This window comes from Anser cygnoides, chromosome Z (assembly GCF_040182565.1).
Source record: "Anser cygnoides isolate HZ-2024a breed goose chromosome Z, Taihu_goose_T2T_genome, whole genome shotgun sequence".
NCBI lineage: Eukaryota > Metazoa > Chordata > Aves > Anseriformes > Anatidae > Anser > Anser cygnoides.
Window position 1 is genome coordinate 1,032,199 of NC_089912.1, and position 16,999 is coordinate 1,049,197.

At 42.4% G+C, this 16,999-nt stretch overlaps 2 long non-coding RNA genes across 2 annotated transcripts; one reads left to right on the plus strand and one right to left on the minus strand.

Moving 5' to 3' along the window:
- The first annotated feature begins 1,639 nt into the window (after nt 1-1,639).
- Nucleotides 1,640-3,708, plus strand: LOC106048832 (uncharacterized). The gene is made up of 4 exons (XR_007160102.2): nt 1,640-2,415; nt 2,526-2,665; nt 3,101-3,141; nt 3,585-3,708. It is a non-coding gene; the product is annotated as an uncharacterized lncRNA (long non-coding RNA).
- Nucleotides 3,709-3,785: 77 nt separating this feature from the next.
- LOC136789066 (uncharacterized) lies at nt 3,786-11,339 on the minus strand. Its single transcript, XR_010827827.1, has 3 exons — nt 10,444-11,339; nt 10,023-10,319; nt 3,786-8,472 (listed from the first exon to the last, which is right to left on the minus strand). It is a non-coding gene; the product is annotated as an uncharacterized lncRNA (long non-coding RNA).
- Nucleotides 11,340-16,999: the final 5,660 nt, after the last annotated feature.

Below are 16,999 nucleotides of genomic sequence, written 5' to 3' on the forward strand. Positions count from 1 at the left end.
ATGGTTTCATTTAAGCTTTGGACGAATTTTGGGAGAAAGACCTGTGTTGCAAATGGCTGCATTTTGTTTATGCTAAGATCTTAGAACAGTTGTTGTAGCCACAGAATTTTTGTAGAGTATTTCTAACAACTGATGTCATTTTATTATTATTTTTGTCAACATCTCTCTCTAAATGTGTAACTGTGTACAACTTTCTGTTCATGTAGTGTATTCTTGGGTCTGAACTACTGCATGGGGATGTGAAACGAATTGCACAGAACCAGCTTGAAGCTTTTGTGGCTCTTCCTATAAGGCCTTTAGGAAGAGGGTTTCTTCTCCAAACCCTCTTGTTTCAGAGGCCAAGCTATCACTGAACCATGAAGCATGGCGGTGGCACTCCAGTTTCTATTTCTTGCTCTTCCTATGACTTGCTCGCAATGCTGGCCTAATTGTGACTCTGAGTTGAACTAATTTATGATGTGGTCCTGCTGAAATACACAGTCCATTTGACACTCAGTGCCTCAGTTTCCCCAACTGGAAAAATAATTACCATCTCTCTCTTGGCTCCCAAATGTTCATTATTGTAATTCTGGTTATAATGACAGGCTCCACAGAAGAACAAAGGGGGGAAATACTTAGCTCTGCAAATAAGTCTTCATGCACTTGTCTCACAGTAACATACTCTACAGCTCTACTGGCCTTCAGTGTACAAGAGTGTCTAAATGGTTTAATTTTTTTTTGTTCCCAACATGCAAAGTGATAGCCTGAAAGACTGCACTCATGCAAATACAGTTCTGCTTGTCATGGTTGTAGGACAGACGCTGTGCTGGCTTGTTCTTGTCCCCATCATAAATATCTTCCAGTATTACATATGCTTGAAAGACCTATCCCTGTATGTGTCAGTCAGCTTGATCTGGTTATAAGCTTTTTTCCTATAAGCTTTTTTTCCTAAAAGATCTTCACAGATTTTTTAATTTCTGGAGTGAAGTGACTATTTGTCTGCGGAAAGAGGAATGGCAGGAGGTGAGAAGAGAGCGGTTCCCTCCACGTAACTTCACTGCTTCAGATGTGGCTGGAGGTCCGCCAGCGTGGTTTGGTGTAACAAAAAAAAAAAAAAAGAAAGAAAAAGCTGTTTGTGCTTTGGGCCAAGTTCATCGCTGGAGGAAGGAAAAGTAAAGAGCTTGAAGCTTGGTGCAGAGGTAGGTGCTGCTTCCTGAGGGGACCTTGACTGCAAAGCACTGAAGCAATTTCTCACCTCTCCCAGCACCCTACAGCTAAACCCACGCTCTGTGGTAGCTCTGCACCAAAGGACACCCCAGACAGAGGCCCAGGCACAATTCAGCTATTTTTGGTTGCTTATGCCTGCCTATACAGCCCATGGAAACAAACAATGTACATGCTATAAATTTAAATTCAAGTCGGTTGAATTGTTTTGTGATTAACAAAATGGCTTTGTATGCTTCTGGCAGGGCTTTCCGAAAAACGTCTGTAGGCCTTTCAGCACACAGTACGTGCCTTTAGAAGTGGCAGATAGCATTCTAGCTCTGCGCATGGTCCTTGATGATGCAGTGCCTTCAGTCGATACAGCGCCCGACACTGGCGCAGGAAGATGAACAGAAACACGCTTAAATTGGACACATCACTTCTGGGTGGGTGGGTCTCACTTTTATTCACCCTGTATGCAGTTACCAATCCTTCCTGTATTATTAAATCGTATATTTTGCAAATAGGCCAAATAAATATCTTACAACCCCCCAACAATAAATAATATCAAGTGCATATTTTTTCTGCTGTAGGGTAAAAATGGATGCTGACTTACCCACAATTACCAGAGACAGAAGCAAGGCTCTTAGAGGGTTGTATGATGGAGGAAGCTTCTCATGCCCCTTCTCTTTAGACTGTAAATCAAAAAAGGAATAAATAACAGCAAGATGTTAGCCAGGCAGAGCTTGGTCATCCCAGCCCAATTATTTTCCAAGTGTCTTCCCAGAGTATCTGAACTCACAACAAATACCAAGGAATTTCACCCCAGTTCTGCAACATGCAGAAGGCGATAAGAAACTTCCCGATTCATAGACAGGGAAGCTAAGTCAGTGAGACAGCAAATAATGTGGTAGACTGAATATGTGGTGTATTTCAGAGCTGACACCAGAGCATCAGTTTCCCTTGTACCGGTCACACAATCACTCTTCCTCTTGAGCCTTGACCTACTGACAAAGGGACATCCCACCCTGACGCCCAAGGAGGCCACCTCTTTGATGGACATGGGATGGGCAGTCCTTCTTCCAGAAGCTTTTTCTGTTTTTGTAAATTTGGAAATGGTGCCTTACCGATGCAGTAGTTTTTTCCTCTCACCAGGAAATGGGGGCTTCTGAGTTTCCAAAACCAGATACCACCCAGTGATAATGCAGACCTCATTATTTATCCATATACAAAGTGAGTGCTCAGCTGGTGTGCCTCAGAAAAGGAGTTCTGGTGAGTTTTGCAGGTTTGGTTTAATTGATCATTGATTTATTTATTTTCTTCTTGATGTTTTGTAACCAAAGAAAAGAACAACTGTATTTTCCTTGGGAGAAGAAAGAGTTTAGCTTGGACTGATTCTGTGAAGAAAGCAAGTTACAAAGGAGAACTTGATGAAAAGAAGAATTCTTGCAGCTCCAGCATGTAAAACGTGCCTAAGTTAATGGTAAGTCTTTCATTTTCACCTTGCTCAGTTCATTATGCAAATAAGAGAATTTCTAAGGAATGTGATTTGTTGTATCTATCTTTTTGTTTGAATAAATTGAATGAGAAGAAGGGATTTAACATTTTATTTTTCTGGGCACTGAAGATCTCTCCAGCAAAAGTACTAAATATCTTGTGATTAAATTAACTGATTTTTTTACTTGTGTTTTTCTTTTGTTGGCATTTTTATGTAAACATTCTGGCAATTTAATAATCTATTCTGGAGATGTCTTCTTTTCTTTCTCCCTCTTCTCCTCTTCTCCCCATTTTTTTTCCTACCTAAAAATGTCAAGAACAAGACTGGAAAATATGAGGAGAGGTGTTTTTAAGAAAGTGGTTTTCAAGGAAATCTCCTAAGAATTTACTATTTAAATCTTTTTTTTTTTTTTTTTTAAAGGTAACTTCGGTGATATGGAGCTTAAAAGAAAAAAATATGGAGTAAGTTAGGATTCCTTTTCCTATGTACGTTTAGATGTTTAGATTTTCTATCTTGAACAACAATGAGTGATGAACAATTAGAACTAAGATGCTGAGAGCTGAGAAATTGTGAAAGAACAACACAAGAAATATTTTAAATTCATTTATTTTGTGGAAATGTTTTCAACATCCATTTAGCTCCACTGGGCGTGATGAAGAAAGGATTTCTTTAAAAAACTTGTAAATTAAAAGGCTCAAATTCTTAAATCGAGGTTCAAAATAGTGTCTCCAAGAAATCTTCAAGATATTAACCTTACACTCAGTATATATATATATATATATTTAACGGAAAGACATATTTATTTATTGGCATAGAAGTGTAAATGCTATGCTATTTCTTAATATGATTTCTGATTATTTCTTTCACCAACCTAATACTAATTGTAATCTGATCTTTCTTCCAGATGTTGGTGATGGAGTTTGGAAATGTTTTGAACAAAACTTGAAACTACCACCCTGCGTTCTGGATTTTAACTTTTATTCTCCTCTTCATTTCAGTGAAAGGATATAGTATTTAGACTTTCATTTCATATCATAATCAACTGCATTGAGATACTTCATTTCCATCAAATCACTATTAGATGGCCTTCCCCCTGCTTCCTACTTGAGAGTCCCAGCACGGGTATTGTGTTAGCACGGCACACATTTCTTCCTATGAACGAATTCCCAGGGTGATTACTTCTTTCATGGCACCTGGAAAGGCATGGGAATCCTGCTCGTTCCCGTGAGGGAGGGAATGAGGCAGTGCCTCCGCCGGCTGTGTTGCTTGGAAAGCACCGTAACATTGCAGAGCGATGCGGTCTGATTTCGAAATGATGTGAAGTTTTTGAATCCAAATTGCACCAACTTCTGCACTGAATTGCTGAGTTCTGGTTTGTGTAGGACAGCGATGTAAAGAAAAAGCAGATGGGGATTTTCCAAATAGAAAACTACATGTAAAGTTGGATAATTTTTTTCCACCAAAGCTGTCAGTTTAGAGCAGTTTGCTTCCAAGTCAGAAATCTCATGACTGGCCATGACCTGGTTTTGACTTCAGTGGGAATGCACAGGATGAAGAACTTTTTTCTTCTCTTTTTTTTTTCCCATATCTATACTATCCAACATAAATGCTAGTATCCATGAGCTTATGCGTTGATTTCTAGCAGATGTAACTTTTCTTCTGTGCACATTCTCATACAAGTCACTTGCACAAATAATAGTGAACCACACAGGGCCATGAGGCAGTATCTGTAGAGTTTGTGTTTGGTTTGTATTGTCAAAATTCAAATGAAGATTGGCTTCTTGAGGATAAATGGGTTTTGTTGCTGTTCATGTTGATAAACAATATATATTATCTGGCAGTTTCCTTAGAGTAAAAAAAGATATATATTGATACACAGAAAACGAATGCCTTTTAAAACAACACATATGTTGCTGATAACTTTTTGACCCCAAGATATAAAAATGGTGTGCATTGCCTTATGAATTTTACAGGGATATGCTTATACTACACAAAAAAAAGGATATTTCTCTCTTATTTTTTCCTTTTACCTTGTCAGTCATAAGCAAGAGAGATAGCTACCCTTTGAAAAGACGTGAGTCTCACCAGCCAGGTGGGTCTCAGAGTGGGGTGCACACCATTAAACTCCAGTGTGGGTGTCAGCAACGCTCACAGGAAATGAAAGGGAAAGAACATGTTTTACTGTGGCAAACTTCCCAAATGAAAAAAAATTAATATCTAGATTTTGTAAGTATTTTTTTAAATAAATACTGCTGACTTAAATCTAAATGCCATAAATTTATTTACTAAGGATCTGGGAGTTAAATCAAACTGTTGTGTAAGCAAAATATTATATGTTGCAACACGTTTTCCATGATCAGCAAATAGCATCAACACTTGTTACTAAAGACTGTCACGTATTAGTATTCGGTAAACCATAACATGGTCAAATGCCCAAAGCAAGAGAAAAATTTAAAAATATCGACATTTTTAATGTTCTTACTATCTTAAGATAAAAACACAAATTATTTCAGAAGAGTAATCACAAAATGAGGAAGAACATGCAAGAAAGCCACCAGAGCACTTACAGCATTGCAGCACTCAGGGCAAAAAAGGCTCTGTTTTCACTCTGTGTGGAGAGTGGTGGAATGCAGAGATACAGACAAATTAACAGTTCTGCAGGGAACATAAAGTATTTCCGTCATGAAAAGGTACAGAAAGGAGATCTAAAGAAACCGCTGGACTTCTAGTAGCTCATATGAGGTGCAGAGAGAGCTCAACTCATGTGAAGAATTCCTGTAAGAGCATCTCCTAATCTGCTCTTGTGAATTTTATTTATAGACTGTCATAAAAGAGTCAGGGGCAACATTTGAGCAATCCGTGTGTGTTCACAGGCCTAGAATTTGCACTAAAACAATTTTTATTTAGAAATCAAATAGGGGCTTTCCCACAGACCATACCAAGGCCACACGTTGCACAACGCTTGGCAGCAGACATCAGAGATGCATCACACATTCTGCCTCTGCAGTTCTCCAAAACTCTTTACAAGCAAGCCATTCATCCTCTATGCTATTAAAAAAAATAAAAAATAAAAATAAATAAATAAAAAAGATTGATGGGATAGAGAAAATGCTTGCGCTTACATGGTCCCCTCCCAGCAACTTGTCTATGCCCCATATACACAATTTACTACTGAATTGTTGCTCTGCTGTGTTCTTCAGATATGTCTGCATACAAACTGTCCTCTGATAAACCAGAGAGAGGCTATCCAGCACGTCTCCCCTTCTCCAAAATCAGCTGTGCGTCTGCTTTCAGTACCCACTAGACGTAATACGGTGGGGAAAGTTTGCCTGTGTTTCTCTGAGATGGAAAGCACAGGCAGTCACTGCAGGAGAGCTAATATACTGGGAAGTTACAGTTTACACTGCGTTTTAGTGGTTAGTTTGCATTGCCTTTCATTCCAGAAGATTGGATTTAGTTTAAACCCATTGCAAAGCAGATTGAATAAAATGGGAATAAGGCAGAATCATAGAGTCATAGAGTCATTGAATCATTAAGGTTGTAAAAGACCTCCAAGATCATCTGGTCCAACCACCCCCCTAACACCAGTATCATGTAGATTAAGGTATCCAGAGATAGCAGTTGCATCATTTTCCAAGGACATACAAGTACTTCAACTTCACCTGCCCTGCGGCGCGAGTCCTGGGCCCCCATCCCAGCCCTCCTAAAAAAGTGTACCATTTTCAGTACTTTGCATTATCCGATGTGATGATATTCTCACTTGCACATAACTTGTGAATGTGTTACCTAGCTGCACCAGAACACACTAGGCTGAAATAAGCCCACGTCAAACAGGTTAAGGCCATGAGCTTTCTTACATAAATTCATCCCAGAAAGCCTGTGTTCTGTGGAAGCAATTAAACTGCTGTAAATGTATTACCTGAAGTACTTCATTACACAGAGTGAGCATAAAGAGAGAGAAAGCAAAACACACGATAGCATAACAAGGGAAGTTTTGATTACGACAGGTCTGGCATCTTATTACATTTCATTATTAGTTTTGTAGAATATTGCTTAACTTAAAATACTTCACAAATTTTAAAAAGCATGCACATGAGAATGTGCCCCTGGCAGACACTACACCAGTTTCATCACTGCATATTAGAAACAGGAAAGAAGAAAATGAGCTCTGTATCTGTATCTGTTCATGTTTCTTTTTTTTTTTTTTTTTTCTCCATCAGAATTCTGATTACGCAGCCAACAGGATGCATTTCCACGAGGCACTTTGCGTTTATCAATATTAATTGTAGCTGCGCGGAGGAGAATGCCATGCTGGCATTAGCAGCTGTTTTCCACATCATTAGCTGTGTTATCAGCCCGTGCTCAGAACCCTAGCTGCACCTTGATCAGCCTGTGACTAATATTTGCTCTTTAGCAAGGCATCTGTTTTTAATGAAACTTTAAAGGCAATTAGTGACTCAGTGTGTCATTGAATTGGCTTTGCACATCTGAAGAGGAGTTAAAAATCTTGCCTATAGTGTAGTAAATGAAAAGGGTTTAATGGTCCCAGAACAGCCATCAATTACCTCTATTATCCCATGAATTATCTCTTGCAAATTTCTTTGCAGGTTTAGCGATCTGGTTCCTTAAAAAAAATAAAAAAAATAAATTAAAAAAAAAAAAAAAAACCACTCAGACGAGAGCGTTTTCCAGGCAGCAAGATCTGCTTCAGGATCGGCTCCTGTAGCGGCGTGCTACAGCATGCTGCTTATCAGAGCTGCTGCAAGGCTTCCAGGCAGGCTCAGCGGCAGTGCGGGAGGATTAGGAAAGGTGGCAGATCAGCATGACCTGCCTCTTCACCTGAGAAACTAAAATGTCAGAAAATGTTTTGCTGCGGTAGGTGTTTTCAGGCAGACCAGTGGTGTCTTCTCTTCTTCCTCTGCACAGACATAAGTTGCCCATAGGGAAAATGGATATAAACGGATGAGTGAGATCACAGAATTAATTCGGGGCCCGGCCTTTTGGTGTGTATCTTGCAGTGCCAGATTTAGCCATTTCAGGTGGAAATGAATACCTCTAGAAAAATAAAACCATTCATATGTCTATCCCATACGTACAGCTTCAGTGCGTGTATTGCAAGCACTGGAAGTGAAACTGCACAGAAATCTATTCATTTCCATGCGACAGTCCTTGCAGGAATATTACGATATCTCATATGATTATTACCCTTTCAGAAAACCTGTTTGGGTTTCCAAATATGCCATTTCTTCCTTTTTTTTTTTTTTCTTTTCTTTTTTCCAGGAACACTGGGGAAAAAGAAGGGGTAATTATTTTGGATCCCTAGCACTTCAGTGGGAGATAAGAGAGCTGTGCTTCTGGCATAGAAATCCCTTATTAGCACCATTTGCCTGTGTGTTTTTTGAAAAGATATTTCAGAAAAGCAAATCAGATACAAACCTGCACTTTTAACTAAAACTCCTTTTTCTAGGGTTTGACTTTTCTCTCTTGCACTATCACTGTTGTAATGCTGCTAGAGAAGTGATATAATATAATACAATACAAGAAATGATAACTAAGAGTCTGCATTTCCAACGTACACCAAAAAAAAAAAAAAGACTACTTAGATTTTCTTTATAAAAAGAGAGAAGGGCACTGATCCAATTATTCCAATTCTCTCTCTTTTTTTTTTTTTTTAGTGTAGTTCTGAGTTGTTGCCAGCAGGAAATGGAGTGGCTGTGAATCTTGTTCTCCAGCTGTGCAAAATGCAGGCTTGTCACCAATTTCTAGCTCTTTCTGGTTTGTCAAAATGGAATCTGTGGAATTATTAGAGGAAAAAAAATTACCGTTGTTACACACGGAGGCACGCATGCAGGCAACATTCTGAGACACATATTTGTTGTTCTCCTTCTAGCTAAGCTTTTGTTTTGACTTTTCAAGTCACAATACTCCCACATAGAGCAGGATTAGCATAAAAAACTTATTGTTAGCAGGCCTGGAGAATGCCACACAGAACTGTGTGAGCACGTTTAATAATTTTCAGTATGAATTCAGCCAGGGTTATTTCAGAAGTGATTTAAACCAGGAGCCAGGTTGCACACAGAGTTCACGCAGCACAGCAAAGTGATTCATCTGACAAGGTAATTTTTTTGGGGGGGGGTTGTGGTGGGGCTGTTATTTAGCCAGCTGCCCCATGAAACAACCACAGTTATTAACAAGGGGAAGACACGGAGGTAGAAACACGGGGCTGAGGGATAGAAAAGGATGTTATTTGTTTAGTCTGGTCCTGGCACCAGGCATGGGCAAGCACGCCATAACCTGGTGACTTTCGACTAATGCGGAGTGCTCTCGGCAGCAGTAACAGCTTGTACCCAAGCAGAGAGGCACAGGAACTGTACAAGCCAGGCTGCACGCGGAACAATTGCATAATGATGGCCCAGTGCATCCAACGAGTTACTAGGGCACATGTGGTCTGCTTTTTTCTATCCTTTTACATGTTCTGAAATTGCACATAGCCTTTTAAAGAACACCTGTATGCTACCGCGTGTGAGGTACTTACAAATGGAGGGTACAGAATGAAAACACTGTATGTAATGGAGCAAGAGGAATATGGCACAGAAATCAAGGTAATAAAAATTAACACAAAAATATCAGAAGAATAACAAAATAAAAATAACAGCCATAAAAACAAAGCAAAATAAAAGTGACTCTTTGATTTTAAAGAGTCAGTTTGACTCTTTGATTATAAAAAGCAGTTTCCCTATGCTTTCCCTGCCGATTCCACCCAGAATATATCAGTAATATCTTGGCACAGGAAAACATCTAAGAGCAGGGTTGCATGTGAGGCCATGCTGATGTGCCACTCTGCACAGGGCAAGATGTAAATGCATGGATTGATGCTCCCCTGCTCCGGGGTCTGGCATCACGCTGTAACTGCACTTGACCACCCTGACCCAGTTCTCTGTCAAAAACCTCTACAAAAATGCAAAGCCCTCGCTGCAGGGCTGATGTTCTGAGATGTTCAAGAGTGGTCTGTAAGGACAGGTGAGATGGCCACCTGTGATGGAGAATTTTGTGATGGCAGCGGCGTGCCACGCAACGACCCCGTGCTGAACTCTGCCCCACCAGGATGGTTTACTCGAAATTTCAGGATGGGGAGAGAGCAGCTCCTGATTGCTTTACCGAAGCTGCTGGAGCACCCACCGGGCTGCAGACGGAACACCACCACAGCCAGGCGTCTCGATGTGCTTGCACACAAAGTGACAGGGAAATTGCCCCAGATAAATACCTACCCCCCTTCTCTCTACATGCCCAAGCTCAGCCAAGGATCAGGCCCTTAAGGTCTGAAATCTCACCTGTCTTTTACCTTTTTAGTTTCCGCGTGTTTCTGGGATGCTCGGTCCCAGCCAGATGTGATCTGCGGCAGCACCGCACAGAAAGCTGCTGTCTCTGGCATGTGGGGCTTGGTCTTCCCGGCTCAGGTCTCCTGAGCGAAGCGTCGTCATCCACAGACTCTCAGAAGCAAAAAGCCAGGTGTCACGGTCAACGTGCTGTGTGAAAAACAAGCCTTCCTCCCTGTCTTTGCTTTTCCTTTCTTTCCTTGAAAATACGAATTCTTTTGTGTATCTTCTTCTATCACATTTTCCAGCCGACTTCTTTGAAACTATGAGGGCAAATAAAAAATATTCAGGATAGAAAGAATATATATATATATACTTACCTAATCACATTAATCCAGAACATACATATACATATATATATAAAATGAGTTTAGAGATAAAACTTACAGAGCTGGTGACAGCCTTGGTTTTATAAGGCCCATGCCATCATTGTGGTCCTTTTGTTCTGATACAGAGGAAACCACAACATACTAACAAAAAGACCCTGTTCCAAACACTATTTCCAGGCAAGTAAAAGGCAGGACAGATGGAAAGTGACTGTGCTGAAGTCTCTCAGCAGCTCTCTCAGATGGAAAAAGAAGCCAAGTATCCCGACACCCGGGCCTCTGCCTTCCCACAGCACCACAGCGGATCACCACAATGCCCTTCATCAAAGAGATCTTTAGTTTTTATTTAGAAAATAGAAGAGGCTAGCTGTCTCCCCGAGGCTTGGTTTGGTTGGGTTTGGTTTTCCCACACTCCGCAGGGCGATAAACGTCACGTCTCCAGCTTGCTAAACTCTGGAGTTTTGTGCTGCCATGCTGGGCTATCGCTCCAAGACGTCCTGAGGTGCCTTGCCTGTGTACCCTTCTGTTTGCCTTTAAAAAAAGGTATGAGAAAACAAAGAAAAATAACGATTTTTGGAGACGCAAGATGTATGTATGCAGCCATGGCTCCTGAGCACTGTGTCTGCATTTCCTGTGCAAAGCGCGTGCAGGGGGTGTGGGCACAGCACAGCCTGCTTGCCGTAGGTCACATCAGCACCCAAAACCCCGCGTGCGGAGAAACCAAAATAGGAGAAAGGGGATGACAGCCTGGTGCCCTGGCGGACAAAACTACGGGGCTCGGGGCGTCTGCTGAGAGCAGGGCTGGAAGGCGACGGCAGACGGTGACTCTCTGCTGGGCAAAGCCCCCGCTGCGCCCGCTGGGGTGCTGAGTCGTGCTCTGCTGGGGAGGGTTTGCTGAGTCACCGTGCTGCTGCTGCGCTGCGACGACGTGCTGCACGGGGCTCCACCTCTGACGGCTTTTTTTGGTCTTTTTTTTTTTTTTTTTTTCTTCTCTCACTTCTGCTCCAAAGTCAAGTCATTCCCAAAGCGGAACAGCTGGTCTTGCACCATCACCACCCAGCGCCACCGCGCCTCTCCTCTTGGCTGCTCACCAGCGCATCAGGGGCAGGGAGAGCTGCCGAAGGCGAGACCTGGGTCCCGTGTCACGCAGCACAAGGTCAGGGAGGGTGTCTGTGTCATACACACCCGGCTTCTAACTCAGGGCTTCACAAAAGCTCCAGCCATCAGAGGCCAGAGATACCATGCCAGAAATCAGAAGTGCTCTCCCCTCGCCTACAGCACCAAGCCGGAGCCGAGGCTGAACTAGGAGGGATGTGCCTGGAGGGGGGCTACAGCTCCTCTGCCTCTGCGGTGCCCGCACCTCCGTTGCACATTGGCAAGTTGTCCAAGGATCAAGCTCCCCTCACCAAGTGCAGCACTGCAGCAGAGCATATCTCCATCCAGAGGAGTGACCTTCCGTTCCCGGGGGTCTTTGTCTTAATGAGGACTGTGCATGGAGGCAGCTGAAGCCAACTGTAATCTCTTCTTTCAATACAGCATGCAAATGGAAATAAAGCTAGTAGAATAGCACATAAAATGGTGTTTTATGTTTCTTGTCATGCTACAGATGCTTTGCACGGCTGCAGCACTCACATTTACTTAATATTTTTCAGCAGACGTGCATCAGCCTATTTAGTTCAATATGCTGGCACCCATCCCTGAGGTGGTGAGCCATGCATGAGAGGCATTGCATCCCACCGCCAGTCCCTGCAGCTACCCAGACTAACCTACCTGAGCATCTAAGCTGCACCGTTCCCTCAGGCACCAATATTTATGACCCTATGCCATTTATAAAAAGTCTTTTCAAAAGGAGCCACCTGGGAAACCCTCAATGCCAGGAATTCTGCAGTGGTGATTTAAAGGCGGTATGCAACCAGTACCAGAAAACAAGTTCAAAACTGGAATATGAAGGGAGTTTATGGTAAATTTATGGAGGAGTGTTGCAACTGGAAGAGCTGAGAGAAAAAAAAAATGATTTTCCACCTCTACCAGTGGTGTTTGCATTCAATTGTTGCAGCAGGATAGTAAAGGAGAGAAAGGGAGAAATCTATGGCCAAATTCTCCTTTGAACTTCATGATGCTATCTGCTATAACATCCCTCCCTGCGTGTTCTTCATGTGAGCTCTGATGGCATCAGTCAACCAAAAGGAGAATATTTCTGTGTGCTGGAGCTCTGTGGCCAACACAGCTGCTCGACTCGCTGCTCGTGTGTTTTCAGCCAGTGCAAGTAGCTGCCCCCGGACAGATCCAGAGCAGCTCGTTGGCCCAGGGTGGGAGCTTTGCTTCTGCTGGTGTCATGGCCTGGGAACTGTCCTCTCTGTTTTAATTTAAAGGTAAGGATGCCATCGTCAGGTCCACTTTATTGCTACTTTACGTGCTTTGCTGGGGAGGTGTTTTTAAACACTAGTAATGTCAGTACTTTCGAAAACACTTCTTTGACTATTCTGCATATAATAATCCTCTGCTTCTCTGACCCAATAGATGGTTTCAGTAAAAACTTCAAAAAATAGAGAAGTAAGCAGAAATTGCCTACTTGCAGGCCATAGCCCCCACCCACAATATATCCTTATCAAATACAGAACAGCTGGCCCAAGATAAGAGCCACTTTCTCCTTTTAAAACCACAACTAGTCTGATACAACCAGAATCATAATCCGCATGGTGGCTCCACAAAGATACTTATTTGACCTTTTTAAACTTTCCTGATTATCAACAGCATGCATCTCTGTGTTTTCATTCCCTTCCCCTTGAGACAATGAATATTCACTAACTGCTTCATCAGCAGCTGTCAGATCACAGGAGTACATTAGAATAACAATAGGCAACGGGGAGAAAAACAACACTGCAGTCTCAGAAAGGCATAGGCAATGCTAGCCATCCTGATGCTGGGAGGGAATCTCATATGATATGGTTTATAGGAGTATCTCCCAGAAATAAATGCTTCACAAGGAAAATAAGAACTTGCCTTTAGTAAATGGAACCACAGCTTATTACATTTTTCTTTTTGGAACTTTGGCTTAACCAAGATGTTCTGAGCCTGAGTATTCCCCTGATGACCATGGGCATAAGGGACATGCAAAACCCTCTGGGATCAGACCCTGTGTTTCACAGCAGGAAAGTGCCATCAGAACTGGAAAATTCAGCCCATTGTTCATATAGGCTCAGAAATATGCTGCTTGAAGGAGTTAGCATTTCATTTCCGTACCAACCCTGGACTTTGCATTTTTGTTGGCTGGAATAAAGCTGCCATTAACATGGCTCTGTGTTTCTCTACTAACAACTGCTGCTTTGGTGTTTTAGTGTAGATAGTGGGTCATTGTTAAATCACACTAATTGCTTGATTATGAAAGCAAACATTCTTAAAATAAAAGCTGCCAAGGCTTTAACTTTGTTCTCTGTTTGCCTAAGATCTTTTTGTTTGAATATGCTTTCCTCTGCAAAAAGCGACGCATGTTTGCCAAGAGCTGAGGTAGAGAACACCATTTGTTCTTTCCATTAGTTTTACACATTGTTGTCTGTTTTCATGAAGTGTACATGGCAGGTAGTCTCCAGCCAATTAGTAATATTGAGCATTTGTATGTGACCACTTTCTAAGCTCTATGACACACACTACAGTCTGACAATATACTTCTGAAAGGCACTGTCTTGTCTACTGACTGCCTCAACCACAAAGACTGGAAAAAAAAAATCATCACTATGTTAAAGCCAACACAATTTATTCCACAGTCAGAGCTTTTAAAAGCAGCTGGATCACCTAAGGATAACTAGCGCAGTCCCTAACCAAGAGTAACTTGTCTAAACTTAAATCAATATTAAGCTTCACAGGGGCTTTGTTCAAGACTGATACCTTTTGATCTGGTTTAGTCTTTGTTTTGACCTTCACCAGCCAACCTGACCATGCTAAACTCTCCTAAATTGAGACACGTGTGAAGAGGTCTGTCTTCTTCCTGGCACGAAATACCAGCTGTTGCAAAAGTCCTTCTTTAGATGCCTGTTTTTTCCATTACATGTAAAGTAAATGCTGGTATCTTTGAGTACACACACAGTTTCTTCCTCATGTGCTGAACAAATACTGCTCTTAAGGGATCAAGAAGCAAGGATCCTGAGCTGCTATTTTTCTCCTCTGCATGTCCTGTGTCAGAGAATACTTGGAAAGTAGGAAAAAAAAGTCCTCTTTTAAATAACAGCTTAAGGTGACATAGGCTTGATGTGTTTATGGGCATAGTGAGGATAAAACAGCAATATGAGAAACCTTGATACAACCTCCCAGCTGAAAAGAAGTACCTACAGCTTACGTGCAGAACGTATTAAGCTGTGCATGCTAAATGGGCACACCAGGAAATAACCCCTTACCCACCCAGTGCACAGAGCAGTTCCACTGTGAATGGTGGGCAGTTGTGAATGTCTGCAGGTGCTGCCGCTTCTGCAAGAGTGCCAGTCCTACCGGGGCTTCTCCTGCTTCATGCTGTCCAGCTTTAGACACACTGGACCTCCTCCGGACATTGAAAATTCACTACATCAGGATGTCCCGTACAGCAGAGTGGGTCTGCAGCTCAGCTTTCTCATGTTTCACATTCAGATGATTTTTTTTACGTGACTTTTACTAGAAGCTTTAGCTCTCACAGGTCAGATACCTAGCTGCTCTGGTCATCGACAACACTCACGTTCTGGACTGCGTTCTACAAAACAGCCCAAAAGAGAGAGGAAAAAAAATAGTTTTAAAGGATAGTGCACAAATGAGTGACCACGTTGTTCAAGGATCTCAGCACGAGCCAGTTAAGCCATGTATTTGGTGTGGGACAGTGAGACTTTTTTTAATGATAGACAACTGGAAGAGTTTGGGGGACCCCACGAGAGGATGTGCTCAGGATGTACAAGCTCCTTGGCGGGATCTTGGTACTTTTATTTGAGTTTGGCCAGCAGTAACCAATACACTGAATCCAAAGCAGCCTAGCTGAACAGAAGCTCACCAAATGCAGGGAGACATCCTGCACACCCTGTGGTCCCTGCTGTCACTTCTGGAGTCATCCCGGCGGTGCTACATGCCTCCTGGCTGATGCTGAGGGTCGGGCACTAACCCGTGATCCCTGCAGATTACCCACGGCTAGTGCTGCCGGGAGGGTGAGCCCATCCTCCCTCCTGATGTGCTGGGCTGGGCAGGTGGGAGGAGGAGGGAAGAGAACGAAAAGCGTCGGGATTGTTTGTGGCTTCTTTCCCGGTGTCTACCCACCGCCCTGGAAAAGAGGCACCTCGTGAGTGCCAGGCTTAGGAAGGAATGAAAGGGCAAAAGATTGGAACGGTGTCCTGTATTTCGCGATTCCCCTCAGAAAACAGGGTCTCTACAGGGCAGGGTTTCCCACAGGACGGACCACCCAAGACCTGTCACCATAGCTGTCTGCCCCTGAGAAGACATCTCTTCCTCCTCGCTTTCCTCCCTAAGACAAGCAGCCCAGGCTGTCCTACAGCAGAATTTACACCTCTTTAAGTACCAGCAAGAATTGTAAGCAACTTCGAGGTCATTTTTTGCCTCAGGAATGAATACATAAATGAAGATGCTTAACATAATTAATGCGGCCTCAAGCCAACACAAATATTAGAAGGGAGTTGCAAACCCACAAAGCCACAAAGTGTGGGCGGCGTGAGCCTTTCAGCTCTACCCTCGCTGCAAAGCCCTCTCTGCTCACGCTGGGCCATTTCTACACCTGCTATTTTTTGACAGCTCTCCTTTATCTATAGGCTTTTGGAAATGGCTGTTTTGTGCTCCACTCCAGGTTTTCCATTCCCTTTGCAATGGCTCCCTCCTCTCTGAGACAAAGCAAGCTGAAGCAAGCTGCCTTCAAAGCAGCAGGGAGCAAGACGTTTGATTGCAGCAGGAAGCATGCCATAATTTCACATACATCTCCCAGGTGTGATCCATCAAAAACATTTACAACAGTAAAAGTAGACACTCACGTGTGTATAGAAGTAGCACAGTACTCATTCTTTTCCTCCAAGTGTTAAATAACGTCCCCCTGGTACAATGTAAAATACAGTTCTTTCCCCAAGTGTATGTTGCATGATGATGTAAATAATCTAAGTGTTTATTTTCAAAGATCAATGTCTTTACACTGATGAAAAGCCTTTAGGAGGCAAGTTGGTAGCAATACAATTGTGCCTTTGAACTATTTTGGCTTGTCTATATAGTGAAGCTTTAAAGCCAAAATTGGCTTTTCCAATTGTCTTGTTTATTCATTATTAGCATAATACTTACTTAGGCATTAGCTATTAAAGGCTCACTGATATTTTAAAGTATTAATTTTGAAATCTGTTTAATAACTTTTTTTTTTTCTTTCCTATAAATACCCAGAAGATTTATTTGGGATTTAGGATGCCATGTCAGGCAATTCAAGAAAGAGAAGAAAATGGCAACCTCTTTTAATGATTTAATATTCAATTTTTATTCCCTCTTCAGGAATTGGAGGTGTTAGGTACCTGGAGGGGCTATTTCATTACCTGAAATCATTCACTAGATAGCCTATAATGCAGGTGTCTGGAAGTCGCATTAGCTATGTATGAGGGACCTGTGAAAGTGGAGGCATG